We start from the raw sequence: 26,687 nt of genomic DNA, 5'->3' as shown, positions 1-26,687 counted from the left end.
CAGCTGTGCCCAGCAGCAGCAGCAGCACTTGGTGTTGCCAGTGCTGCTGCCGTGGCCCTGCCCCGCTGCCCTGGTGGCCCTGGTGTTGCTGCAGGGCCTGAGTGCTCTCGGGGCCAGGCACAGTCCTGGGGGTGGCAGTGCCGAGGCTGCAGCAGGGACAGGCCATGGGCACTGCTGGGGCAGCGCTGACGCCTCAGGCCAGGGCCTGGGGGCTGCAGGCTCCTTGCCCAGGCTCTCTCAAGAACACGGCCAGGCCAATGCTCAGCACAGAAAAGCCCCAGGATGAGCAGCCCCAGGCTGGCCGTGGGCAGGCTGGGGGCAAACAGCATGGCTGGGGCTCTGCAAGGGCCCTGGGGGAGATGGGAAGGAGCAGCAGAGCAGGGGCTGATCCATCCCCAGTGCGCTGCACAGCCCAGGGCAGCGTCCCAGGGCATCCTCATGGAGCTGCCAACAACATCCCCCCTCTGCAGCCCTGGCCTCTCCCTCAGCTCACACAGGTGCCGCATCCTTGCAGGCACAGCCACGGCAGCACTGGCTCAGGAGCCCCTGTTTGCATTGCACAGAGCAGGCAGGAGCAACCCCATGCTGTTGATGTGGGGACATGAACCTGAGGGAGCACAAATGCCATCAGCCCCTGGGGTCAGCAAAGGCTGGGGAACACCAGGGAAACCACTCAGCTTTGTCCTGGCCTCTGCAGTCAGCCAGAAAGTTTGTTCCCATCAGCTGGGAGTTTCCTGTGCCACTGCAGGCGCTGTTGCTCAGAGCAGGGCAGCCTGGCAGCCACCCCCAAACAGCCCTCAGGATTTCCTTTGCTTCACTTTTTCTTCTTTACTCCTAGCAGTACAAATTTCTTCCTATTACCCATCCCTGTCCCCTCCTCTGCAAACAGCCCATCCCTGTTTGCCCTTTCCTCTCTGGCCCCACTCCCCATTTCAGTTCCTGACTTGGCACCATGGGTAGAATCACTGCCCTGCTCCTGCTGGCCACACCTTTCCTGATCCAGGCCAGGAGCCACTGGCCTTCTTGGCCACCTGGGCACACTGCTGCCTCATGTCCAGCCTGCTGTCCATCAGTCCCTGCAGGTCCCTTTCTGCCTGTCTGCTCTCCAGCCATTCTGTCCCCAGCCTGTAGTGCTGCAGGGGTTGTTGTGGCCAAAGTGCAGGACCCGACACTGGGACTTGTTAAACCTCACCTTGTTGGATTTGGGCCCTGGATCCAGCCTGTCCAGGGCCCTGTGCAGAGCCCTCCTCCCCTCCAGCAGATCCACAGTCACACTCAGATGGTGTCATCTGCAAATTTGCTGATGCTAGACTCAATTCCCTCACGCAGATCATCAGTGCAGATATTGAAATCCACCCTGGCTGGCTCTGATCCCTCGGCCATCCTGTGGGTGCCCTGTGATGGCTCTCAGGGTGATCTGTTCCATAACCTTGCTGGGCACCCAGGTCAGGCTGACAGGCCTGGAGTTCCCCAGATCCTCCTTCCAGCCCTTCTTGGGGATGCGCTCACACTGGCACCTCCACTCCTCTGGGACCTCCCTGCGAGCCAGGACTGATGGTAAATGATGGAGAGCAGCTTGGGGAGCTCATCCACCAGCTCCCTCATCCCTCTGGGATGGATCCCATCTATTCCCAGAGACACCTATGAGCACCTGAGTGGCTCAGCAGGTCCCCAGCTGCTTCCTCCTGGATTCCAGGGGCTGCTCCCTGTGCCCATCTACCAGCTCAGGAGAACACTTGTCCTGAGGATGGCCTGTCTTATTGTTGAAAACTGAGGCAAAGAAGGGGTGAAGTACCTCTGCCCATTCTTCATCTTTGGTAACCATATCCCTCACAATAAGAAATGCAGGTTATCCTTACCCCTCCTTTTGCCATTAATGTGCTTATAATACATAATAATTATCCTTCACAGAAGTATCCAAGTTAAGTCCTAATTGATCTTTCACCTCTCTAATTTTTTCTATCTGCACAACCTAACAACATCCTTAAACATTTCTTGATTTACCTGCCTCTATGTCCAAAGGTGCTGCACCCTCTTTTTAACCCCTAAATTCCTGCAAAAGCTCCATGCCCAGCCAGGCCAGTCATTTCCCCCTCTGGGTCATCTTTCTGCACAAAGGGACAGCCTACTCTTGCTCCATCAAGGTTTCTTTGCTGAAGTGTGTCCATCCTTCCTGGAACCCTGTGTTTTTAAGGGCTGTTTCCCTTAAAAGAATCAGTTCCTGATTTGGTACTCCCCAAATCTGCCTCCTCAATAGGCCAAAGTCTGCCCTTAAAAGTCCAGTGTAGAAGATTTATTGATGCCCCTCCTTCTTTCATGGAATATTTTAAAACTTAATAATTTCATGGTCTTCATGGTCACTGTACCCCAAACAGCCTCTGACCAGCACTTCTCTCACCAGCCCTTCTCTGTTTGTGAGCAGCAGGAGACAGAGCTTTCCTTGGGAGTGGGAATTGCAGGAAACCTCCCCAAAGTGCAGCTTGGAAGGTTCAGGCTGGAGCTGAGGAGAAAGCAAAGTCCCTGCCAGGGTAGAATTGTGGTGCTCGAGGTGTGGCAGCGTGAGGCTGGGCCATGGCCGGCTCTGTGTGCCAGGAGCCGGCAGCACTGGGTGCAGGGAGCCCAGGGAGGGCACAGAAACGCTGGCTGAGAAATGCTGGGGCACAGCGAGAGGGGCGAGTGCAGCCGGCCAGGGCACAGGAGCAGCACGCACAGGGGGCACAGCCTGCAGGACAGATGGCCGAGGGCTGGGCAGGGCTGGCAGGGCCACAGGCACCCAGGCCTTTGTGCCCTGGGCCCGGGCAGCGCCTCTGGAGGCCCCACAGCAGGAACTTTCCTGGCAGGGGCTGCACTTTGGCTCTCCCTCGGCCTCCCTGGCCAGGCTGGCAGGGGCTGCAGGTTTATGGCATTTGTCCTTGCTGCCCCTCACATCCCCCTGCCCCACAGAGAGCCCCGAGCCACCCGTGAGGGACAGGCCCTGCTGGCCCAGGCTGGGCTCAGGGCTTGGCCTTTCTGCTTCCCCCAGCCAGCCCAGGCCTTGCTCAGCATTGCAGTTCCCTGCCCAGAGCCTTGGGCTCCCCGCACTCCTGGCCTCAAGGATCTGCTCACACCAGTCCCTGGGAGCCTTTGGCTCTCCCTGCCCTCACTGGGGCCCAGCCATGCTCCAAGGCACTTGGAGTTTTGCTGCTGACTCCTTGAGCAGCTTCTTCATCCTTCCCTCAGTGCCTGAGGCTCCTGGACCCAGCCCCAAATCCACTGTGGGGCTGATTAAAACACAGAAAGCCCTCAGGAGCTCTTTGTCTCCCTTCAATTGTCTTCACGTCTCCAGGGCTTGTGCAGTGATTGGAGTCAGTTTGGAGTTCTGTTAAGGAGGAAGATGTCAATGTGCACCAAACACATGATGTTTGGATTTAATCATATGGGTGGTTTTCTATTTTTCAGTTCAGAAAAGAGGTGATAGAAGCATTCCCGAAGTGATCTTGATGCTGAATGTCTCCTTAGGAGGTCTGAGCATGGAGAAGAACAAGCCCCTTTTGGGCTGACCCTGTTTGTACAGCCTGCTGCTCACCCCAGCCTCACCATGTCTGACATGGCCCACCTGGGACTGACATCCTAAAGCATGCAAAAATGTTGCTGTAATTTATTATTTTATTTTATTCTGTATCAAATTTTTTTGTGTTATTATTTAACTACGTATATATTTATTATATTCATTTCTATTTATAATAATAACATTGTTTTTTCTTACCTAGTTTTTATGTTGTGAAATACAAAACTATGTTTTGTGTCAGGTACATACAGGCAACCTGTGTACCTGTGATTGGGATATGTGTGGAAACTGATCATGGGACAGTTGCAAAGACAATTCTAATATATAACTGAGGAAGTAAAGCATGGAAGAAGGCCTTTGAACCTTTCCTTTGTTCGCAATTAACCTTTATAACTCTTCAGCTGATTTAGGACCATTCAAATTGAAGCTTTAAGGATGTTGCTGCTTGACAGGAACTTTCTGCTTCTAGCTAAAATGAGTTTTGCAATAATAACCTTTTGAAGTATCATTTTAGAATATTGCTTGTAATAAGTATCTTTGGAACTGTAGCTTTAGAATATATCAAAAGGAAACATGCTTATCTCAACACCTTAACAAAACAGTGAAAAGCAGCTTGAGAAAGGAAGATGAACATCAACTCTATCAAGGACTGATAGTTTCAACAAAGGGAAGCTGGACATCACTGTTATGAGATTTACAGTCCTTGCAATTAAAAGGTGGACCCACATCTGGAATCTGGACCTCACCAGCTGGGAGACTTCTTTCTTCTTTCGGAAGCTGGACCCCACCATACGGGGATACTCTTTTCTGAGATACATCCTGAGAAAAACTAAATCACAATAGTGTATAGAATTGTGACATAAAAATTGGGAACAGAAACTGCTGAGAAAGCTTATGAGTACCCCTATAAATATCTGTAAGCTCCAACTATCGGCGTGCAGTTGGAGGGAAAATTTTCCCCACTGTACCCAGCGCTGTTTTGCTCATACTTTACCATATTAATTAATAAATTGATTGCTGCTTGAATATTGGCCTCGTCAAGCTTCTCATTTATAACATTTCACATCCTTTTCTCTTGGATGCAGTTGGCAAACTTTCTCATGCTGGCTGCTCAAGGGCAGTGTGCTTCTGCTATCAGGCACGTACACAGAGTGTTTGCAAGCGTGCTTCTAAATCCACGGAATGTCCATTGTTTTGCCTGCAGGGTTGTGCACATAGGCCACAGTGTCTGCCCAAAATGCTTTCTAACAGGGAAGTCTTTTCCTGAACTAGTAGGGGGAGGGGCTGCTTGAACTTGCTTTCTAGACGGACCCTTTTGGAGGTTTCCTCCCAAAATTTGCCCTAAACCAGCACAATCCGTTAAAATGAAAACTTCACCAGTAGCACAATTCTACAGCCCACCAGCAAAAAGAAAGGATGTGTAAAGTTCTCCAAACATTTGTCCTGCTTTGCTGCAAAAGTCGTGCTGCACACACAGTGCAGTGTGGAAAGCCAAGAGAAGCTGCAGCTGGTGGCAAATCTTGGGACACAAGCTTGACCTTGTTCTCCATGAAAGGTTCTTGAGAAGAGCAGACAGGAGAAGATTCCTGGAAAACTGAAACAGCTTTCCAGAAGTGAAATGAAAGTGAGAGAAACATTCCAAGAAGTTTTCCTCCATTTATTTCTAGTCTGCCCTTTCCCATGTTGCACTACTTCTCTATCCCATTCATTCCAAATGCACCTCACCTCTAAGATCGGTGACTTATCATGTTTTAGATACTCTAAAATACCATGAGACACACAACAGTTTTCCTTCCCCTGTTTTTACTGGAAAGCAACACTGCAGATGTAAGTGCAGTGCTTGGGTCAGGCAGGAATCCTACACCAAGGGAATGTGCCCTGACAGTGCTTGACCAGCAGCAAGGACAATACACAGCAGCGATTGAGGGGATTCCTCTGCCAGCGTGCAGGAGTCAGGGCTCTGCACCTGGGCTCGACACTGCCAAGTTCCCGTGTTTGGACAGACTAAGGGGCTGTCGCGGGGCGCGCGGGGCTCGCCCGTGGGGCTCGTGGGGCTCGAGCGGGGAACGGACACGCGGACAAACGGCCCCGGGGCTTCAGTTGCAGCGGCGGCAGCAGCAGCGGCGGCAGCAAAAGCAGCGCAAGCAGAGAATCTAAAACACTCTTTTTCTTTCTCTTTTTCTCTCTCTTTCTCGCCCTTTCCCGCTGACAAACACCCTTCCCTCCGCGTCGATTTCCCGGCGTCCCTCTCCTCTCCTCTCCTCTCCTCTCCTCTCCTCTCCTCTCCTCTCCTCTCCTCTCCTCTCCTCTCCTCTCCTCTCCTCTCCTCTCCTCTCCTCTCCTCTCCTCTCCTCTCCTCTCCTCTCCTCTCCTCTCCTCTCCTCTCCTCTCCTCTCCTCTCCTCTCCTCTCCTCTCCTCTCCTCTCCTCTCCTCTCCTCTCCTCTCCTCTCCTCTCCTCTCCTCTCCTCTCCTCTCCTCTCCTCTCCTCTCCTCTCCTCTCCTCTCCTCTCCTCTCCTCTCCTCTCCTCTCCTCTCCTCTCCTCTCCTCTCCTCTCCTCTCCTCTCCTCTCCTCTCCTCTCCTCTCCTCTCCTCTCCTCTCCTCTCCTCTCCTCTCCTCTCCTCTCCTCTCCTCTCCTCTCCTCTCCTCTCCTCTCCTCTCCTCTCCTCTCCTCTCCTCTCCTCTCCTCTCCTCTCCTCTCCTCTCCTCTCCTCTCCTCTCCTCTCCCCGCCTCCCTCTCCCCGTGCCGGGCCGGGCCATGCCCCCGGCCCGCCCCCGGCCCCGGGCGGGGCTGCCCCGTGCCCGCCCCCGGCCGTCCCGCCGCCGCCTGGCCTCAGCCCGGCTCTGGCCGTGCTGGCGCTGGCGCTGCTGGGCGGGCGTCAATGCCTGGGGCTGGGGCGGCATCGCCGGCTTTTGGCTCCGCCTGGCCCGAGCCCGGCCCCGGCCCCGACGCAGGGTCCAGTCCCGGCCCCGACCCCGAGCCCGGCCCCGGCCCCGGCCCCGGCTCCTCCCGGGGCCCGCGGAGGACACAGGCGGCGCAGCCGCTCCCGCCGCCTCCGCTGCGGCTTCCCCGGCCCGAGCTCCGCCGCTCGGCAGCGCGGCCGCCGGGGCGGGTGGGGATGCCCGGCCCGGGGCGGGTGAGGGGCGCTCGGGGGCCGTTGCTGGCCCCGGGCCGAGCGCTGACAGCTGCGTCCCGCCCGCAGGGAAGGCGCAGGAGGCCCTGCAGGAGCGGTACCGCCTGGGTTCCCTGCTGGGGCGCGGCGGATTCGGCAGCGTCTGCTCGGCGACGCGGCTCTCGGACAGCGCCCCGGTGAGCGGCGGGGCCGGCGGCGGGCGGAGAGGGAAGAGGGAGACAAGGACGAGAATGTCGGAGCGCAGTGGGAAGGGCGTTGAGCTCAGCCCGCTGCTCCCCTTGCTCGCAGGTGGCCATCAAACGCGTGCCGCGGGATCGCATCCGGCACTGGTGCGAGCTGGTGAGTGAGCGCGGCCAGCGGCGGAAGCCGGGCCGTGCCGGGCGGCGAGGAGCCGGGGCCCGGCATGGTGGAAGCTGCCGGGAGCCCTGTGGGGAGAGCGGGCGTGGGCTGAGCAGGGCATGCAGAGCATCCCGGGCTGGCTGAGGAGTCCCAGAGCCCTGGCACAGCCTCAGCTCCACTGACGGCATCGCGCTCCTCCCGCAGCCCGACGGCACCAGCGCGCCCCTGGAGATCGTGCTGCTGGCCAAGGTGTCCTGTGGGTGTGCTGGTGTCATTCAGCTGCTGGAGTGGCTTGAGCTCCCCGACAGCTTCTTGCTGGTGATGGAGCGTCCAGAGCGGTGCCAGGAGCTCTCGGATTTCCTGGCGGAGCGGAGGTTCCTGCCAGAGGAGGAGGCGCGGGGGCTGTTCCGCCAGGTGCTGGAGGCCGTGCAGCACTGCACCAGCTGCGGGGTCCTGCACAGGGACATCAAGCCCGAGAACATCCTGCTCGACCTGGCCAGCGGGCAGCTGAAACTGATTGACTTTGGCTGTGGTGCCTTCCTCCAAGACACAGCCTACACCCAGTTTGCAGGTGAGCCCTCGCAGGGAATGCTCCTGGGCATCTCATGGCCCAGCCTGGGTGTAGCACCGGGGCTTCCCCCTACTGCAGCTGGGATGGGATTAATGCTGGAGCCAAGTTGATTTGGTTGGGGTGTGAGGGGGGCCAGCTCCCAGCCCTGCTGACAGCCTTCAGTACCCACTGTGGCCTGGGCTGGGGCTGGAGCTGGTGCAGCCAGCCCGACAAAAACCCCCATGGGGGTAATGGAGAGGGGGGTCTGAACCCATGCCCTGGATGGTTTGGTGTGCAGGGGAGGAGGGGCTTGGACTGCTCCACTCACCTTGTTTGCCTTGGCTTATTAACATTTTTTGGGGGCCCACGCAGGCAGAGAGGAGAGTGGGTTTTCTCCACCAGTGGGTGGGTTTTTCCTTTGTGTGTCATGGTTGGGCTTTCCCAGGGTTTCTGCTGCCCTCTTCCAGCACCAGTGGCTTCTTTTCCAGCCCCGAGTTTGTACACAAGTCCCAGGTGATGGTGAGAAGGCAGCGGTCACCCCGTGTGCTGCTGGAGCAGCCCCCACATGCCCGGGGATGCTGGGGCCAGGCTCTGGGAGCAGCAGCATCCCCCTGAAGAGCTCTGTCTGTGTTCCACAGGAACCCTGGCCTACAGCCCTCCAGAGTGGACCCAGCACCAAAGCTACCATGGCGAGGCAGCGATGATCTGGTCCCTGGGCCTCCTGCTGTACCAGCTGGTCGTGGGGAAGCACCCGTTCAGGAGGGGCCAGGAGATCATCTGGGGGTGCATCTTGTTCCCAGCACGGCTCTCTCAAGGTGGATCCTCATCTCTGGGCACAGGGGGAATACCAATGCTGGGAGACAGCAGTGAGCTGATGGGCATCCTGCTCTGGCAGCTGCTGAGGAGGTGGCACATGTCCTGCTCTCCTCCAAACAGAGAATCCGTGGGGAAGTTTAGGCCCAGCTCTGGGCACACCCAGTATGGCCTGGGCACAGGAACAGGGGGGCAACTTCTCCAACTGACTGGTGATTTCTGGTTTGTCTCCCCAGAGTGCCAAGATGTCATTAAGCGGTGTTTGTCCATGCAGCCCTCGGACAGGCCATCATTAGAAGAGCTTTTCTGCCATCCTTGGGTGCAGGGTGCTCCTCGGCCCTAGAAGATGGGAGAGATCCATGTGCACAGTTGGATCCAGGGGCCTGGCAGGTACCAGCTCCACACATCTCTTGGCACTCAGTGGCAAAGCAAACCAGACTGGTTTTGTCCTGCCTGTAGCTCTGAGCAGGGGTCAGCAGAAGGGAACAAGCAGCTCTTGGGCGGGAGCTGAGCTGGAGATCTGGTGTGGCAAGCACTGGTGGCCACCATCCCCCCGGTTTGTTTGTCTGGTTCATGGATGGCTGGGGCCCTGGGCAGAGCCCTGACAGCCTGGTCTGTTCCCAGGGAAGGAGAAGGAGCTCCTGGAGAAGCTGTACCAGGTGGGGCTGCTGCTGGAGACAGCAAGGACAGCCTCAAGGATGACAGTCTCTTCCTTGGCCTGGCCAGCTGAAGAAGATGGACTTGGATTCTGGCACCTTCTCTAAAGACACACTCCACACCCAATTTGCAGGTGAGTTCCACAGCCAGGGGGATGCTCCCAGATCTGGGCATGGCACAGCCTGGCTGGGCACCAAAGGTTCCCCCTTTGCTGGGGGGGATGCAACGAATTCTTCATTCAGCTCCCCAGCTGCTTTCTGGCTCTGGGCAGCTGCTGAGGGCTAGATGTGCCGTGGCTGGCTGCAGGCTGGGCACATGTCCTGCCCTCCTGCCCTGCTCCCAAAGACAGCATTGATGGGCAGCTCTGGGCACAGCCAGCATGGCCTGAGCACCACGGGCAGCTGGGACAAGGGGACAGGAACCTTCAGCTGACGGGCAGTTTCTGCTTTCTCTCCTTGCAGCCGGGCTCTGCGGGTGCTGAGGCTGCTCTGGGCTCTGCCAGGGCTCTGCTGGGCTCAGCCCTGGGCACAGCTGGGCTGGCTCTGCCCTCACATTGCTCTGACAGCTTTGCATCAGACAAGCCCGTTCCGAGCACAGCGCCTGAGCTTTCTGCTTTGGCAGGTGAGTGAGACTCTCCTGCAGGCCCAGAGATTGCAGCTGGGGACACACATCCAATTGGCAAGAACGCAAACTCTCCACAGTCCCAGCTGAACGCCTGGATCTCCAAAGGATGTTTCATCTGTCACACTCTTCATTCCTTTTTGGCTTTTTCTTCCTCTGGAGGTGCCACAAGTGGGCCAAAGCTGGCGAGTGGGCCGTGTCCCTGAGGCAGTGCAGTCTGGAGCTGATGGATGGAGAATTGCCTTTCTGCACTCCCAAACCAGAGGAAAAATCTGTAAGTGGGACTTTGTGTCTTTAAGAAACCCCTGACAGTTTCAAAGGGAATGTGCAGCTCATTCACAGGGTGAGAAGGAAGGGCATCTTCTGAAGGGTTTGGGGTTTGACAGAGGTTATATTCCCAGTGCTGCTTGGAGCTGGAAGGGCACAAAGCAATTTCCCATTGCTTCAGCCACAATTTAAAATAACAATGTTGGAAACAAAGCCCAAAAACTTTTTAAAAAGGCTGCTGAGGTCAGTAAGATGGATCCATACCATCAGCACATTCACAAAGTAATGTATGAAAAAAATAACTGAGTTTTCTTCTTCAAAAGATCATTTGCCTCTTAATACAAAGTCACAAAAGATTTTTCACTGCACACTTGGGTTTTGTTTTTATCTTTATCATTTTACCAATTTTTTTTTCCCTTATAACAGAAAACATGCTGTAAAAAAAGAGTGTCCTTTGCTCCTGGTTCCCATGTGGAGCAGCTCCCTTCCTGCTGGCTGAGCTGCTCAGGCAGAGCCCGGCAGCTCCTGGCCATGCAGGGCTGAGGCTTTTCCCCACTGCTGGGCACAGACTGATGGAGCAGCACTGCTGAACACGGGCACACCCAGAGGGACCAAGAGCAGCTGCCTTTGCCCACCTGAGGCTCCAAGGCCCAAACTCTGAGCAGCCAGGGCTGGAAGAGACTCGCAGGCTCCCTGGTGGCTGTGCTGCCCCACTTGTGCCCGGCCCAGCTCTGCATGAGGCAGAGGGAGAACAAGGGGCAGCTCCCTCTCAGCCCAGCCCAGGGACCCCTCCAGCCCTAGGGCTTGGGGCACTGTCAGCACCTGCTGCTCCAGCCACCACTCCTGCTGACCCTGACAGCAACACCCAAACTGGGGCTGATCCCGAGGGAGCAGCAGCAGGGCCTGGATCTGCTCCCTGACTCTGGGCCAGGGCTGGACAAATGACCCCACAGCAGCAGCAGCACATGGAGCTGACATTCAGCACAGCCCCTGCCACTCTTCCCTCCTGTGTGCAGCAGTGTCACAGCAGCCTGAGGCACCTGGGAGCCCCCAGTGCCAGCAGGGACTTGAGATGGCAGCCCTGGGCTCCTGGAGGTTGTGCAAGGAATGCAGCTGGGGACTCCCTGTCCATGGGGAGCTTCCAGATGGAAACGGCTGCTGTGTCCAGGCAGCTCCAAGGGCAGAGAAAGGAGCGTCTCGACCACTGGATCTGTGCCAGTCCTACAGTCCTGGCCAGCAGCCACTGAGCCCTGGGGGAACAGAGGGCACAGCAAGAGGGACAAAGCCAGGCGAGGTCAGAGACTGGAGAGAGCCAGACCTGGGAGCAGGAACAGCTGCTCCATTGCACTCTTGGAGAAAGCTCTTGGCTGGTTTAAAGCACTGAAAAGCATGAAGTGCAGAGAGGAGGCCACAGCAAACAATGCTCCTGTTTCCACACCCTCTCCTCTCTGTGTCCCAGAAGAAACTGGACTGTATTCATCTCTCCGAGTCGTCTCATTCAACATGAGCAGCTTAGCACCAGGAGCTGAAAGAACTGCCACCATAGGCCACAGGAGCTGAGCAAGAGGGAACTTTTGGAGCAAAGTAATGCTGCTCAAATAGACCTAGCTGAATGCAGCAGATATACTAATGGAATCACAGCATCCTTTCTGTTGGAAAAGACCTCTGAGCTCATCCAGTCCAGCCGTTCACTCAGCAGTGCCAAGCCCAGCACTAAACCACGTCCCTGAAGTGCCAAGGCCTGAACAGCAGGCCCTGAGCCAAAGGTGACTTCTGGATGAACCTTCCAACCAAAGGTTATCTTTGTATCTGCTCACTGATGAAATATGCATGGCCATTAGCACTGTGATAGATGTAGCCACTCCTTAGTGACACACGTATTGATCTTTTTGTATTGGCAAGCCAGACAAGGCCATGAAATCTGACATCTGGCCTTGTTTGGGGCTGAAGGATCAAAGTCAGCTCCTTTGGTTCCTCCTTGAGCCCTGGCCAGGCTTTGGGAGGAACCCAAGAGGAGGATGAAACCAGATGTTCCTGCACTAGAAGTGCTGTCAGTTTGTTCATTCAGCACTGTCAGAGCTGGGCCCTCTCACAGCGAGGTTGGAGCCTCACCTGTGGCTGGAGGCACCTGCAGGAATTCCCAGTGTCCAGGAGTGGCTCTGCAGTCCTTGGCTATGACAGCTTCCCCCTGCTGCTGTGTGGATCTGGGGGATGGTGAAGTCTGAGGGACACTGGTGCTGGATCTTTCTAAATCACTGCTGCAATCTTTGGTGGTGATGATTGAGTGCATTGCTGAGCTGCTCCTTTTGTGATTCTTTGCTGCTTTGAGCTGCAGTAAATGACACTGATTCCTTCAGTTGGAGTCTGTGTCTTTGGTGCTGACCCTGCCCACTGGTAAAACAAAACTGGCAGAGTCTGGCCAGATCACAGCAAAATGTCACTTGTTAAATGTAAATGTGAGGAATCAGTGGCATCAGAAATTCCCAAATGGGAAGCCCTTCCCTGGAGTTGGCTGGCTCTGGAGTGGGCTGAGGTCGCAGCACTGTGTGAGCACTGGGGCAGTTGGTTAAAAGAAGCTGAACCCCTGGATGTCTTAAAATGTATCCAAAAATTGCATATGGAAAAGGAAAAGAACTTGTGGGTTTGGGCAGACAAAGATGAATTTGTTAACTGTACATTGAAAACAGCACCTTCAGAAGGAACAATTATTGTTGGAATGCTCCCACATGGAGCAACAGAAGAAGGTTTTAATCTTGAGCTCCGATGCATTTGTGCAAGTGAAATATTAATATCATAAATAACTATGTACATATTTATAGTATAATCAGGCCTTAATATATATTGATATATATATATATTTTATATGTATGTCTATACCTATCTAGCTATATCTATATTTCTATATCAATATCTATATCTACGTATAAAATTGTAATAATGTGAAATAGTGCTGACAATACTAATTTGGTAGCTTTGGCTGCTCAGGGATGTAACTCTAAATACTCTACAGAAAAGGATTGGCCAGGACCCTAATGTCAGAGGTAAACTTTGTGAGATTGTATACAATGAAAAAAGGAGGAGGGGATGAAATTGCTATTTTTACAGGGTTTGCTGATGCTGTGATTCAGAGTGCTTTGTCTGTTACTGTGGAAAATACCGTGATTAAGACTGCTGGGTTTTTCATGTAACAGACTATCCTTAAGCTGCAGGATTTGTTGAACAGGTGAAGGGGTTGTTAAAAGAGCAGTTGAAAAAAGGAGGAGATGGGAACCTGTCCCCATGGAGAACCCATCTCCCAGGTGTGCTCCATACCCTTAACAATGGCCCACTGGGGAAATGGAAACCCCCTGGCTGTGCACAGCTGCACCCAATTTGCAACTACAACCATGAACAGTGAGGCTTGCACTGCCTGGGAAATTGTTGTGGGTGTGATGGCCCCTGGCAGGGCCAGCCCAGAGGCTGCAGGGCTGGACCTTCATGCATTGCCATTAATTAGGATAAATCCAAAGCAAATGAAAGCTATCTATAGTGAGACAGGAATTCTGATTCCTCCAGGACACCTTGGTTTGGTAACTGCTCATTTGGAGCTTGGCCTTGCAAAATGTTCATGTCATGGCAGGAGGAAAGGAGGAATTGATGCTGAATATAAAGGAGAAATTACAGTAATTCTGTTAAACAATTGTCAATAAGATTGGGTTATTCAACCCCATGACAGGGTTGCACGATTATTGATATTGCAATTTTAAGCACAATTGTGAAAAAAGGAGATCCACCTCCAGTCATTACCATTTGTGGAGATAAAGGGTTTGGATCCAGCAGTCCTAACAACGGAGCCAGAGTGTGGGCCCAGAGGCCAAAAGGCCCTCCTGAGGCAGCTGAAGGAACAGCTCCTAGGAAAGACAATATTGAATCCTGAAACCTGGGCAGGAACAATGGGAATATGTCCCTGCAGCCAAGTATTCTGTGTGAGAACAAGTAGATATTACAGGATACTGTTTTACACATCCTGCCAGACCAAATCTCCTTGTTTGCCCCAACGGCCCCTTTGGAAAATGCTCTGATCCACAGGGCTCCATGTGGAGGCTGCTGTGACAATGAGGGACTTGCACACAAATTCCATCTAGGAGCCTGGGTGCCCTCAGGGACTGGGACCCGGCCCCCTTCCAGCCCAAGGGGAAAGGGCCCCACCAAGCCTTGTTAGCCACAGACACCGTGCTAAAGCTGAACAGCAAAGGACCTTGGGGGCATTATTCTGAAATTAACACGGTGCCACCTCCATGGACAACCGAATTATTGTTCCTAACCCAAATGAGACCGAGGAAAAAGAACGAAGAACAGTGTCACTAAAGTACTATTGATGTCTGCAAGTTGTATCTTGATAGTCAGCCAGAATCTTTGTTTGCCACAAAAACGTTTAGAGTTTCACCAAGGATTAGTCATTAAATTCTTGAGAATGCTAAGATCAAAGTATCCAAAATACTCAATGTAATTAATTCCTGGATATGCTCTCAACCAATTTTGGGAGGAATGGGGCTCCCTTGGAGGGCCCAGGGAAGAGCCCTGCATCCATCAGCAGCCCACAGTGGGAAATAGGAAATCAGACCTTTGGTACTGAGAATGGAAGCTGCTGGCTGTGTGGAGACTGCCCATAAATAGCTTCCTAAAGGATGGTTTGGGTCCTGTTTCCAGGCAATGCTGATGCCTCCCTTGAGGGTCCTTCAGCAACAATCACAAGGAAGAGTTGGGGCCAAGAGAACATTTTCCACCCAAGGGGTGCATTTGGTCTCAGAAAACCAAAAGATTCTGGTTCAACCTGTGCCCCATGTGTACTACCCCATTCTGCAGATTTTACAGTAATGAGCTAAATCAATTATTAGAAGAAATAGCAAATGCTGCTGTTAAAATGTCCAATCTCACATCCCAGGAGCTCCAACAAACACAAATGGGGCTCTACAGAAACACACAGCCTGGGATTATCTGCTTGCTGGCCAGCGAGGAACCTGGGCTCTCATGGGACAGGAATGTTGCACTGCTCTCAGTGATGGGTTTGAAGGCCAACAGTCAGGAATCAGCTTGACAGAAAAGGCAGTAGAAGAGTGGCAGAAAGAAGAAAATTTTTCTTGGTGGCATTGGCTTCATGGCTGCCAAATTGGAGGCTACTGTGAAATTAATTTTTGGCAGTGTCGCGTCATTGCAATATGAGCACTTGGTGTGTTATGATTTCATTTTAGAGTTGTTGTGGCACTTTGTGCTGGAAACGGAGTACTGAGTACGGAGTACTCCACTCCCTGCTGCTCCCTGGCACACACTGTCCCTGCAGGTCCCCTGTGTTCTCCTGGCAGCTCCCAAGGCCCTCCAGACAAACCTTCTCCTGCCATCAGCCCTGGCACAAGCTGCAGAGCCGCAGGAAGGTTCAGCACAGACCATTCAGCATCTGATGGGCACTGGCCACCAACAAGCAAAACCTGACCCAGACCTGAGTCCCCTGAAGGCCCCAGTGAGACCCTGATCTCTTCCCACTGAGCCCTGGGAGAACAAGGAACACAAGGAGCCTCTTGAGAGTCCTGAGAGTGACTCTGGAGGGGAGCAAAGCCTTCCTGCCCTGCGCTCAGGAGATGCCCTTTGCTGGTGGAGCTGCTGTGCTGGAGCCCAGCTGTGTCCCAGCAGTGCCCATGGCCTGTCCCTGCCTGAGGGCACAGCACGGACACGCAGCAGGACAGTGACCAAGCTGCCAGAGCACTCCGGCCTGGCACCCACAGCAGGGCTGGGAAGGGGAGTGTGGAGCTGGGAGGAGCAGATGTGGAAAGAGGCAGGGCCATTGTCCCTGGCTGTGCTGCTGTGCTGGGAGCCCCTTCCCTCCACCTCTGCTCACAGGCACTGCCCCTGCAGAGCCAGAGAAGGGCTGAGGAAATGCCTTGAACACACAGGTCAGGACAGCCACTTATTTTTATTCAAATGCACAGGGAACAAGTCTTCTAAAAATCTTTGTTTTACAAAAGAAAAGTAGATGTTCATGGAAAATGCTAAGAGTAGTACTACAGTATTTTATTAAAAACATTACAACACTAGAAAAATAATAAAAAATGTCTCAAGGAAAAAACAGACAAATAGGAAAAAAACAGCCAGGAGATTGAAGGTTCTGGAGGAGAAAAAAGAGAGTTTATTGTCTCTGAAAAGGTAGAGTCATTACTTTCCTCAGGGCACTCTTGAGCTCCTGGTTCCTCAGGCTGTAGATGAGGGGGTTTAGGACTGGAGGCACCACTGAGTACAGAACTGACAGGGCCAGATCCAGGGATGGGCAGGAGATGGAGGGGGGCTTCAGGTGGGAAAATATACCAGTGCTGAGGAACAGGGAGACCACAGCCAGGTGAGGGAGGCAGGTGGAAAAGGCTTTGTGCCCTCCCTGCTCAGAGGGGATCCTCAGCACAGCCCTGAAGATCTGCACATAGGAGAAAACAATGAACACAAAACAGCCAAATCCCAAACAGATGGAAAACACAAGAAGTCCAAGTTCCCTGAGGTAGGATTTGAAACAGGAGAGCTTGAGTATCTGTGGGATTTCACAGAAGAACTGGCCCAGGGCATTGCCCTGGCAGAGGGGCAGGGAAAATGTATTGGCTGTGTGCAGCAGTGAATAGAGAAAGGCACTGGCCCAGGCAGCTGCTGCCATGTGGGCACAAGCTCTGCTGCCCAGGAGGGTCCCGTAGTGCAGGGGTTTGCAGATGGACACGTAGCGGTCGTAGCACATGATGGTCAGGAGACAAAGCTCTGCTGAAATGAAAAAGAGAAAGAAAAAAGAGCTGTGCAGCACATCCTGTGTAGGAGATGGTGGTGGTGTCCCAGGGGGAATTGTGCATGGCTTTGGGGACAGTGGTGCAGATGGAGCCCAGGTCGCTGAGGGCCAGGTTGAGCAGGAAGAAGAATATGGGCGTGTGCAGGTGGTGGCCGCAGGCTACGGCGCTGATGATGAGGCTGTTGCCCAGGAGGGCAGCCAGGGAGATGCCCAGCAAGAGGCAGAAGTGCAGGAGCTGCAGCTGCCGCGTGTCTGCCAATGCCAGCAGCAGGAAGTGGCTGATGGAGCTGCTGTTGGACATTTGCTGAGGCTGCACATGGGGACCTGTTCATGGAGAAAGGATAATGAAGAGTTAGAGGAGATACCTGTAACCAAAATCAATGCTATTTCCCATACACCCTTCCCTGTAACACACACAGACACCCTTTTTTGTTCATGAGTCCTGGAGTTTTCTCTTTAAGCTCTCCCATATCTGTCCTGGTATTCCTGGATATCAAAAACCCTCAGCATTTCTACAGCCTTCTGGGAGGACAGAGAAAGTTTTGTGATGCAAAGTTATGAGTAGAGAGTGAGGGGAGATGGTCTGGCACTTCATTCTCTTTGGAGTTTCTCTGGGCTTTAAAACTTTCTCAGGTGGAAGATGTTCACACTCCCAAGTTTTCCCTAAACATCACCAGGTACTGCTGAGAGCAGATGGATCCACCACAGCCCAGCTCCACATTTGTAGCCAAGGTCTCACTTTACTCATTTCACCAACCCGACAGCATTTTCAGTGCCAGAACACCTCTGCCTTTCCCCATCAATCTTATAACTCACAGAGGCTTGGCTGGGGGACAGGAGGGAGGGGGCTTGTTCAGAGGGAGGGGCTGCACTGGAAGGGATCCTGTGGACATCTCTAAACTCTCCCTGCCACAGCATTGCTGGGTTTTGTTTCCTCTCTATGCCTGATCTTCTCTCTGCTTCCTGCAGATTTTCCTCCTGCAGGAGTTTCCCTGTGCCTGATCTCTCCCTGCCAGCACTCACAGACCCCAAATCTCTGTGCCCTCTCCTTGGCCTGACAGAACTCTGCCTGTTTGGAGAGCACTGGCTGGGGGCAGGTTCTGTTTGCAGCTTGGAGAAAGGACAGCCCAGACTGAGCCTGATGGGTCCAGCAAAGGTGATGCTGCTACTGTCCATGGACAGAGTGTCTTAAAGCACATTAGGGATCTACTGTGAACTTAGTGATCACTAAAAGTAACAGTTCAGATGTCTCAGGCACTTGTCAAAATTCATAATTAATAATTCATAATCATCCTTTATTGTTCATTCTCCCTCTATGCCATTCTCCAGTAGTAGCAAACTGAATACAAAGTCTTAGGAAATTTCTGCTTTTTTATCAAAATCCTTGACTTGAAAATATTTTATGACTGATCAGAACCCCTCAGCATGTCAGAGCTTCATGAGCATTTCACCTCCCCTGCACCAGAAATACTCAGAGTTGTACTCACAGAGTCTGCAGACATTGGGATGTTCCAGCTTTAGGAGATGGCTCCAGGAGCTGCAGCTGCATTGTCCTGCAGCCAGAGGTTCCTGTGCCAAGGCTGGCAGTGATTCTGCCCCAGGCACTTCTCAGCACCTTCCCAGCCCTGACTGATTGAAGCTCTCTGTGCCTCTGGGCTGTGCCCGGGCTGGATGCAGGCAGTGCCCCAGCCCTGCTGGGCTGGCAGAAGAGCTGCTCATCAAGAGAAATGTGCTTTTGAAGCTCTTCTTGCTTACCAGGAGCTGCCTCAGTGCCAGGAGCCCAGCCCAGTTCAGCAGCACAGACACAGCACCAGGACTTTAATGACCCTCTGGGGCTTTGTGCTCAGGCCCTGAACATCGGTCCCTGAGAGGCAGCTGAAGAAACCTCTCCAGAACTCCAAGGCAGAATCCAACTCCAAGGTTTCTTGGACTTTTAATGGGTCCCACTGAGGGACACGACTGAGAAAGTGTCTCCAGGCCCCAGGCAGAGCAGAGAACTGGAGGCACTGATGACAGGTGGGGACAAAGAGAAGCCAAGTCTTGGTGCCCTGCGGCACAGCAGGGTCTGTGCCAGCAAGGGCTGGGAGGAGACACCTTGTCCTGAGGCCCTGGGGCCTCCTGACACAGCCCCAGTGTCCTGGGTTGACTATATGATGCTTTTATCCCCAGTCGTCTTGTTCTGTTTATACTGAATAATAAGTTTTACACCTTTAAGACTCTCTTCCAGACAGTGAGGAGGGGAGGGAAGAAGCGCGCAGTTTGTTTTCAGACTGCTCTCACTCCTACACATTCCTGCTCCTGGACTGTGTTGTCTGCGGATGGACAGACAGCGGGACAGAGCTCCTTTTTTCCCTTTTTCTTGCTTTTAGTTAGTTTTAGCTAGCTGAGGCAAAGAAGTTCTCCGGATTGTGATTTTTTTTCTTTTTTTCTTGGACCTGTTCAAGCCTGCTCTGGACTGAACACCCAGAAGAGCACCGGGAGCTCCACCTGTGGCCCCCCTGGCCGGGCCTGGGCCGCGGCGTTTCCAGCACCAGAGAGACTGATCAAAGACTGAGTGAGCCGAGCTGCAACCCGGGGAGGGGACTGTTCTGAGTTTGCTTTTCCTTAGATTGTTTAATATTGTTTTATTGTTTAATATTGTTTGGTTTCTATTGTTTAATAAACAGGTTTCTTTCCACTTTTCTCCAAGGAGATATTTTCTCCCGAACCGGTTGGAGGGGGGAGGGGCAATTGAATCTGCTGATTCAAGGGGCAAAGAAGCCCCTTTGGGGGTTATCTCCCAAACTTGCCCTAAACCAGGACAGATACAGTTAGTGGCGCCCAACGCGTGGCTTGAGAAAGTGGAAAAAAACCCTTTATTGATTGCAGATTGGTTGTGCTTGCTGTGCAGTAGGTTAAAGTACCCAGTAGCCATGTTATTTGAATTTGTAATGTCTCTTGGGGAGGCTTTTATGTGGCTCTGGTCTCTAGACCTTTTTGAGGTTTTCAATACCTTTCTGGTCACTAGGATTATTGTCCCTGTCACGTAGTTTTTGCGGTAAAGGGGCACGGATTGGATTAGCTATTGTGCTGGCCTTGGTGATAATGATTTATAGGGCGGTTACAAAGATACTGGCGTCTGTTTACGATATGTATGGTTTATGGTTTCTTCGTCCTACCCTGCATCCCAGTTCTAGCAGTATGTTTTGGGAATTTATTAGTAATTGCACCCAGCTGGTTAGAGGAGGAGCAGGGAATGAGGCTTTCCAGCCTTCCCTTTCCTTCTTCTCTTTTAAATCTGTTACATCACTTTTGGAGAATGTTCAGTTTCCCCTGAATGTTAAAGAGACCATCTTTCTGGTATTTAATCTCGTAAGCTTCCTCTATATGGTCTGCAGCTTCTCTAGAATGAGGGCCGAGATGTCTAGAAGAGCTGATGAGACCCCTCACCCAGAAGTAGACCCACGTGTGGAGAATCTTGAGTGGGGTGGAAAATGGGAAAATATGGGCCAAATCCTGAAAGAATTCTCTGACCCTATAGTCTGGGACTTTCCCCATGAACAAATTCAGAACCCAGCTGAGGTGGGGAAATATCTGAAAGAGAAATATCATGATGACCCTAAGGAGAAAAGGATCATTGCAGTGAGCTGGGCCCTGGCATATGCTTATCGCACACTGCTAGATACTGTTGGGCAGCAGACAGAGGAAGGGGGGCAGGGAGATACATCATCAGCTATCCCAGTCGCTCAGGTTGCAGCCAACACCCCAGGCTCAAAGCCAGCAGCTAAACCACATAGTAAGCCTAAGCCAGCGGTTAAACCAAACAATAAGCCTCAACCAATGGCTGTTGCTACTAGCACTAGAAGTGGGAAGTGCACAGACAAGACCGATCGACCAGTGGATGATGATGATGATGATGCAGGAGAAGGACCCTCAACATTTCCTGACATAAAATCGGGAGTCAGAGCAACTGGCACAAGATCAGAAGCCAATATTGAGTCCTTCTCCCTGAAGGACCTGCGTGGCCTAAGGAAGGATTACACCCGACGATCTGATGAATCCATAATCAGCTGGTTAGTCCGTCTTTGGGATGCTGCAGGCGAGGCTACAATTCTGGACGGCACAGAAGCGAGGCATTTGGGATCCCTGTCACATGATCCTGTCATCGACCAAGGCATGATGAGGGGGGCTAACCCTCACAGCCTCTGGGCACGGGTCTTGGACAGTGTAGCACAAAGATACCTGTGTGCCGATGATCTCTACATGCAGCAAACACAGTGGAAGACCATGGAACAAGGGATTCAATGCTTGAGGGAAATGGCAGTGGCGGAGATTATATTCTCAGATGACATAACAACTAGGAATCCAGACTTGGTACCATGTACATCTGTGATGTGGCGAAAACTGGTACGACTTGGGCCACATGAATATGCTTCTGCTCTAGCTATCATGAAGCGGGATGACACGGATGAGACCGTGCTTGACATGGCAAGGAAGCTCCGAGCTTATGCAGATGCTGTACATGGCCCAACACATGCCAGAATCGCAGCAGTGGAAACACGTCTGCAGAGATTAGAGGATAAGATAGAGGAGAATCATAAGAAGCTCAGAGAGGAGATTAAAGAAGACCTTCTCCAAATCTCGTCAGTACAGATCAGAGGTTCTGGTACCCAACGCAGACGTTCCCCAGATGGAGAGAGAAGGTACACCCCACGAGCTGAGCTGTGGTTCTTCCTGCGTGATTGTGGAGAAAACATGAGGCTATGGGATGGAAAATCCACCGCTGCTCTGGCCCGAAGGGTGCATGAGTTGAAGGAAGACAGGGCTCAGAGAGGAAGTTCCACCACAAGGAAAGCAGCTCCAGTTGCCCATAGCCGAACTGCCAGGTATGATGATGATGATGACATGTCTAATCCCCTCGAAGGAACCTCTAAGACATATGCCCAAGGAAAGAAGGATAACCAGGCTTAGAGGGGCCCTGCCTCTAGCCAGGTAGAGGCTAGGGAAAATCGTGTTTTCTGGACGGTGTGGATTCGTTGGCCTGGCACATCGGAACCACAAGAGTATAAAGCTTTGGTCGACACTGGTGCACAGTGTACCATAATTCCATCAAGACACGTGGGGACAGAATCCGTTTCTATCGCTGGTGTGACAGGGGGATCACAAGACTTCACTTTGGTGGAAGCTGATGTGAGCTTGACTGGGAATGAGTGGAAGAAACATCCTATTGTGACTGGCCCAGAGGCCCCATGTATCCTGGGCATAGATTATCTGCGAAGTGGGTATTTCAAAGACCCAAAAGGACTGAGGTGGGCATTTGGGATAGCAGCTGTAGTGACAGAGGGCGTCCAGCAATTGAATACCTTGCCTGGACTGTCTGAGAATCCATCTACAGTAGGGCTTCTGAAGGGAGAAGAGCAACAGGTACCAATTGCCACTTCCACAGTGCATCGTCGACAGTATAGAACCACTCGAGATGCTGTGATTCCCATCCATAAGATGATCCGAGAGCTAGAGAGCCAAGGGGTGGTCAGCAAGACCCACTCACCCTTCAACAGCCCCATCTGGCCTGTGCATAAATCTGAAGGAGAATGGAGACTGACGGTGGACTACCGTGCATTGAATGAAGTGACTCCACCACTGAGCGCTGCTGTGCCAGACATATTAGAGCTCCAGTATGAGCTTGAGTCCAAGGCAGCGAAGTGGTATGCCACTATCGATATTGCCAATGCATTTTTCTCCATTCCGCTGGCAGCAGAATGCAGGCCTCAGTTTGCCTTCACCTGGAGAGGTGTGCAGTACACTTGGAACCGGCTGCCCCAGGGGTGGAAGCACAGTCCTACCATCTGCCATGGACTGATCCAGAGTACACTAGAAAAGGGTGAAGCTCCAGAACATCTACAATATATTGATGACATCATTGTATGGGGGAAGACAGCAGCAGAAGTGTTTGAGAAAGGAGAGAAAATTATCCAGATTCTCCTGAAAGCCGGCTTTGCCATCAAGAAGAGCAAAGTCAAGGGACCTGCTCAAGAGATCCAGTTTCTGGGAGTGAAGTGGCAAGACGGACGGCGTCAGATTCCCACTGATGTCATCAACAAGATAACAGCAATGTCTCCACCATCCAACAAGAAGGAAACACAAGCTTTCCTGGGTGCCATAGGTTTTTGGAGAATGCATACTCCTGAGTACAGCCAGATCGTGAGCCCTCTCTATCTAGTCACCCGTAAGAAGAACACTTTCCACTGGGGCCCTGAACAGCAACAAGCCTTCGTCCAGATTAAGCAGGAGATCGCTCATGCGGTAGCCCTTGGCCCAGTCAGGACAGGACCAGATGTGAAGAATGTGCTCTATTCTGCAGCCGGGAACCATGGTTTGTCCTGGAGCCTTTGGCAGAAGGTGCCTGGTGAGACTCGAGGCCGACCACTGGGATTTTGGAGTCGAAGCTACAGAGGGTCTGAAGCCAACTGTACTCCAACAGAGAAGGAAATTTTAGCAGCCTATGAAGGAGTCCAAGCTGCCTCAGAGGTAATAGGCACCGAAGCACAACTCCTCCTGGCACCCCGACTACCAGTACTGGGGTGGATGTTCAAAGCAAAGGTTCCCTCTACCCACCATGCCACCAGTGCTACATGGAGTAAGTGGATTGCTCTCATAACACAGCGCGCCCGTATTGGAAAGCTGAATCGCCCTGGGATTCTGGAAATAATTACAAACTGGCCAGAAGGTGAAAACTTCAGTCTCACTGATGAAGAGGAACAAGAAGTGACACGTGCTGAAGAAGCTCCTCCATATAACCAACTGCCAGCGGAAGAAACAAAATATGCTCTTTTTACTGATGGTTCCTGTCGCATGGTAGGAATGAATCGGAAGTGGAAAGCAGCTGTATGGAGCCCCACACGACAGGTTGCAGAGGCCACTGAAGGAGAAGGTGGATCAAGCCAACTTGCTGAACTCAAAGCTGTTCAACTGGCCTTGGACATTGCTGAAAGAGAGAGGTGGCCAAAGCTCTACCTCTATACTGATTCATGGATGGTAGCCAATGCTCTGTGGGGATGGCTGGAGAGGTGGAAAGAGGCTAATTGGCAGCGTAGAGGAAAACCAATTTGGGCTGTTGAAGAGTGGAAAGACATCGCTACCAGGGTAGGGAGGCTACCTGTGAAGGTCCGCCATGTAGATGCCCATGTGCCCAAGAGTAGAGCCAATGAGGAGCACCAAAACAATGAGCAGGTAGACCAGGCTGCAAAGATAGGGGTGTCCAAGATAGACCTAGATTGGGAGCACAAGGGAGAGTTATTCCTAGCTCGATGGGCCCATGATGCCTCAGGTCATCAGGGTAGAGATGCCACCTATAAGTGGGCACGAGACCGAGGGGTGGATTTAACCATGGACAGTATTTCTCAGGTTATCCACGACTGTGAGACGTGTGCTGCCATCAAACAGGCCAAGAGGGTGAAGCCCCTATGGTATGGTGGGCGGTGGTCCAAGTACAAGTATGGGGAGACCTGGCAGATTGACTACATCACACTGCCCCAGACACGCCAAGGCAAGTGCTACGTGCTCACAATGGTAGAAGCCACCACAGGGTGGTTGGAGACCTATCGTGTGCCTCATACTACTGCCCGTAACACCATCCTGGGCCTTGAAAAGCAAGTCCTGTGGAGACATGGTACCCCGGAGAGGATTGAGTCAGACAATGGGACTAATTTCAAGAACAGCCTTATCAGCACCTGGGCCAGAGAACATGGCATTGAGTGGGTGTACCATATCCCCTACAATGCACCAGCTGCGGGAAAAGTAGAAAGGTACAATGGGCTGCTAAAAACCACCTTAAAAGCCTTAGGTGGGGGATCTTTCAAAAACTGGGAGCAGCATCTGGCAAAGGCCACCTGGTTAGTTAATACCCGAGGCTCTACTAACCGAGTGGGCCCTGCCCAATCAGAGCCTTTGCATAGAGTAGATGGAGACAAAGTCCCAGTGGTACATGTCAGGGGTTTGTTAGGGAAGACAGTTTGGATCAATCCTGCCTCGAGTACAGACAAACCCATTCGTGGGGTTGTTTTTGCTCAGGGACCAGGTTGCAGATGGTGGATAATGCAAAAAGATGGAAGAACACGATGTGTACCTCAGGGAGATCTGATTGTTGGGTGAGAACCATGTATAAATATCACTGTTTGCTGAATGTTGCCACCATTGTCTGTGTATAGCTGTATATTAGATGTATAATGTATGTGTTTGTAGAGTTAGAATATATATAGTAGTTTTAGTAGTAAGGTGACGATATGGGGATAAGGGGTGGAATGTCCTGGGTTGACTATATGATTCTTTTATCCCCAATCGTCTTGTTCTGTTTATACTGAATAATAAGTTTTACACCTTTAAGACTCTCTTCCAGACAGTGAGGAGGGGAGGGAAGAAGCGCACAGTTTGTTTTCAGACTGCTCTCACTCCTCCACATTCCTGCTCCTGGACTGTGTTGTCTGCGGATGGACAGACAGCCGGACAGAGCTCCTTTTTGCCTTTTTCTTGCTTTTAGTTAGTTTTAGCTAGCTGAGGCAAAGAAGTTCTCTGCATTGTGATTTTTTTCCTTTTTTCTTGGACCTGTTCAAGCCTGCTCTGGATTGAACACCCAGAAGAGCACCGGCAGCTCCACCTGTGGCCCCCCTGGCCGGGCCTGGGCCGCGGCGTTTCCAGCACCAGAGAGACTGATCAGAGACTGAGTGAGCCGAGCTGCAACCTGGGGAGGGGACTGTTCTGAGTTTGCTTTCTTTGGAGCAGTGAGAAGTTTTATTGTTAATATTGTTTGGTTTCTATTGTTTAATAAACAGGTTTCTTTCCACTTTTCTCCAAGGAGATATTTTCTCCCGAACCGGTTGGAGGGGGGAGGGGCAATTGAATCTGCTTTTGTAGAGAAGCCCCTTTGGGGGTTATCTCCCAAACTTGCCCTAAACCAGGACAAGGTGACATGTGCCTTAGACACTGAATGAGCCAAACTCCTGGCCTGGAGGAAATGGCTTTCCTAAGGGATGTCCAGGGATGTGCCAGGAAAAATCCTATTTGGCGTGTGGCTGTTCAGTATAACTGAGGCCAAAGACTTTAATTCCAGTGGATTTCAAAGCAGGAGGAGGGAAGAACAGCAGAGTTTCTTCTGCTCTAGACCTCTTCACTGTCAGGTTCCCTGCAGGGCACGAGTCTCCCCACAGCTCTTGTTTCACCCAAAACAGCAGGGAGAGGTGACCTTTCATCCCTAGGCCCCCTTGATCAGCCTTGCAAAGATCCTTTCTCTGGCTGAATCTTTCTCCTGCATGCAGCACAGCTCACTGGATATTTCCTGAGAGCCAAGGAGCCCAGCCCTGTTGCCCAATCACCTCTCCCATATTGAACACCCAGCACACAGGCCAGAGATGCAGGGCTGCAGCCTCACTGTTTCTTCCTCCTCCCTCTCCAGGCTTCAGCACTGCAGGGCTGTATGATCAAAGACAGGTTCATCTTTCTGAGGAAGTCAAAGGAAGGAAAAAGGATATCAACAGAACTGAAACAAATAGAAAATGAAAGATGGGACTTTTCCCTTACAGAGCCATTGTCCAAAACAACCATGAAGAGAAACCAGTGACTCAGGGGCCAAAGTCAGAGATCCCTGCTGCAGACGAGGATCATTCAGCATATTCACTCCAAGTTTCATCTCTCAGCTCCTAAATGGACTCCTCCTGGAATGAAAACTCCAGAAGGGCTAGACAATGATGCCAAAGGACAAGTGGGAACACTGCCAGGTTTAGCACCCGAAGTCCAGGAAGGGTTTATAAAGGAAAAAATCAAGAAAGGAAGCAGAGGGCAAGAAATGTCTGATGCTGCTGCAGAGGTCTCAAGGGGACACCTGAAGAGTGACAGTATTTAAGGTCTCCTGTCCTGACTGCCCGCAGACAGCAGAGAGGGTGAGGCAAGGGGCTGTGGGAGCAGCCTCTACATTTGATCTGCATTCACCTCAGG

At 52.3% G+C, this 26,687-nt stretch overlaps 1 protein-coding gene and 1 long non-coding RNA gene across 3 annotated transcripts in view; one reads left to right on the top strand and one right to left on the bottom strand.

Moving 5' to 3' along the window:
• LOC135287573 (zinc finger and SCAN domain-containing protein 2-like) overlaps nt 1–26,687 on the bottom strand; it is a gene marked incomplete at its 5' end in the record, with an annotated part of 231,189 nt that overhangs the window by 96,703 nt on the left and 107,799 nt on the right. The window lies entirely within an intron of this gene.
• Nucleotides 7,561–15,424, top strand: LOC135287645 (uncharacterized). Of its 2 annotated transcripts, XR_010351203.1 has the most exons (5): nt 7,561–8,385; nt 8,620–8,773; nt 9,008–9,173; nt 9,502–9,935; nt 10,355–15,424. It is a non-coding gene; the product is annotated as an uncharacterized LOC135287645 (long non-coding RNA). The 2 variants fall into 2 exon arrangements; XR_010351202.1 differs by lacking the exon at nt 7,561–8,385 and having other exon boundaries at nt 8,400–8,773.

The sequence above is a fragment of the Passer domesticus genome, chromosome 30 (genome assembly GCF_036417665.1).
Source record: "Passer domesticus isolate bPasDom1 chromosome 30, bPasDom1.hap1, whole genome shotgun sequence".
Taxonomy (NCBI): domain Eukaryota; kingdom Metazoa; phylum Chordata; class Aves; order Passeriformes; family Passeridae; genus Passer; species Passer domesticus.
Note: the sequence above shows the minus strand (reverse complement) of the source record. Positions and strands in the feature narration are given on the sequence as shown.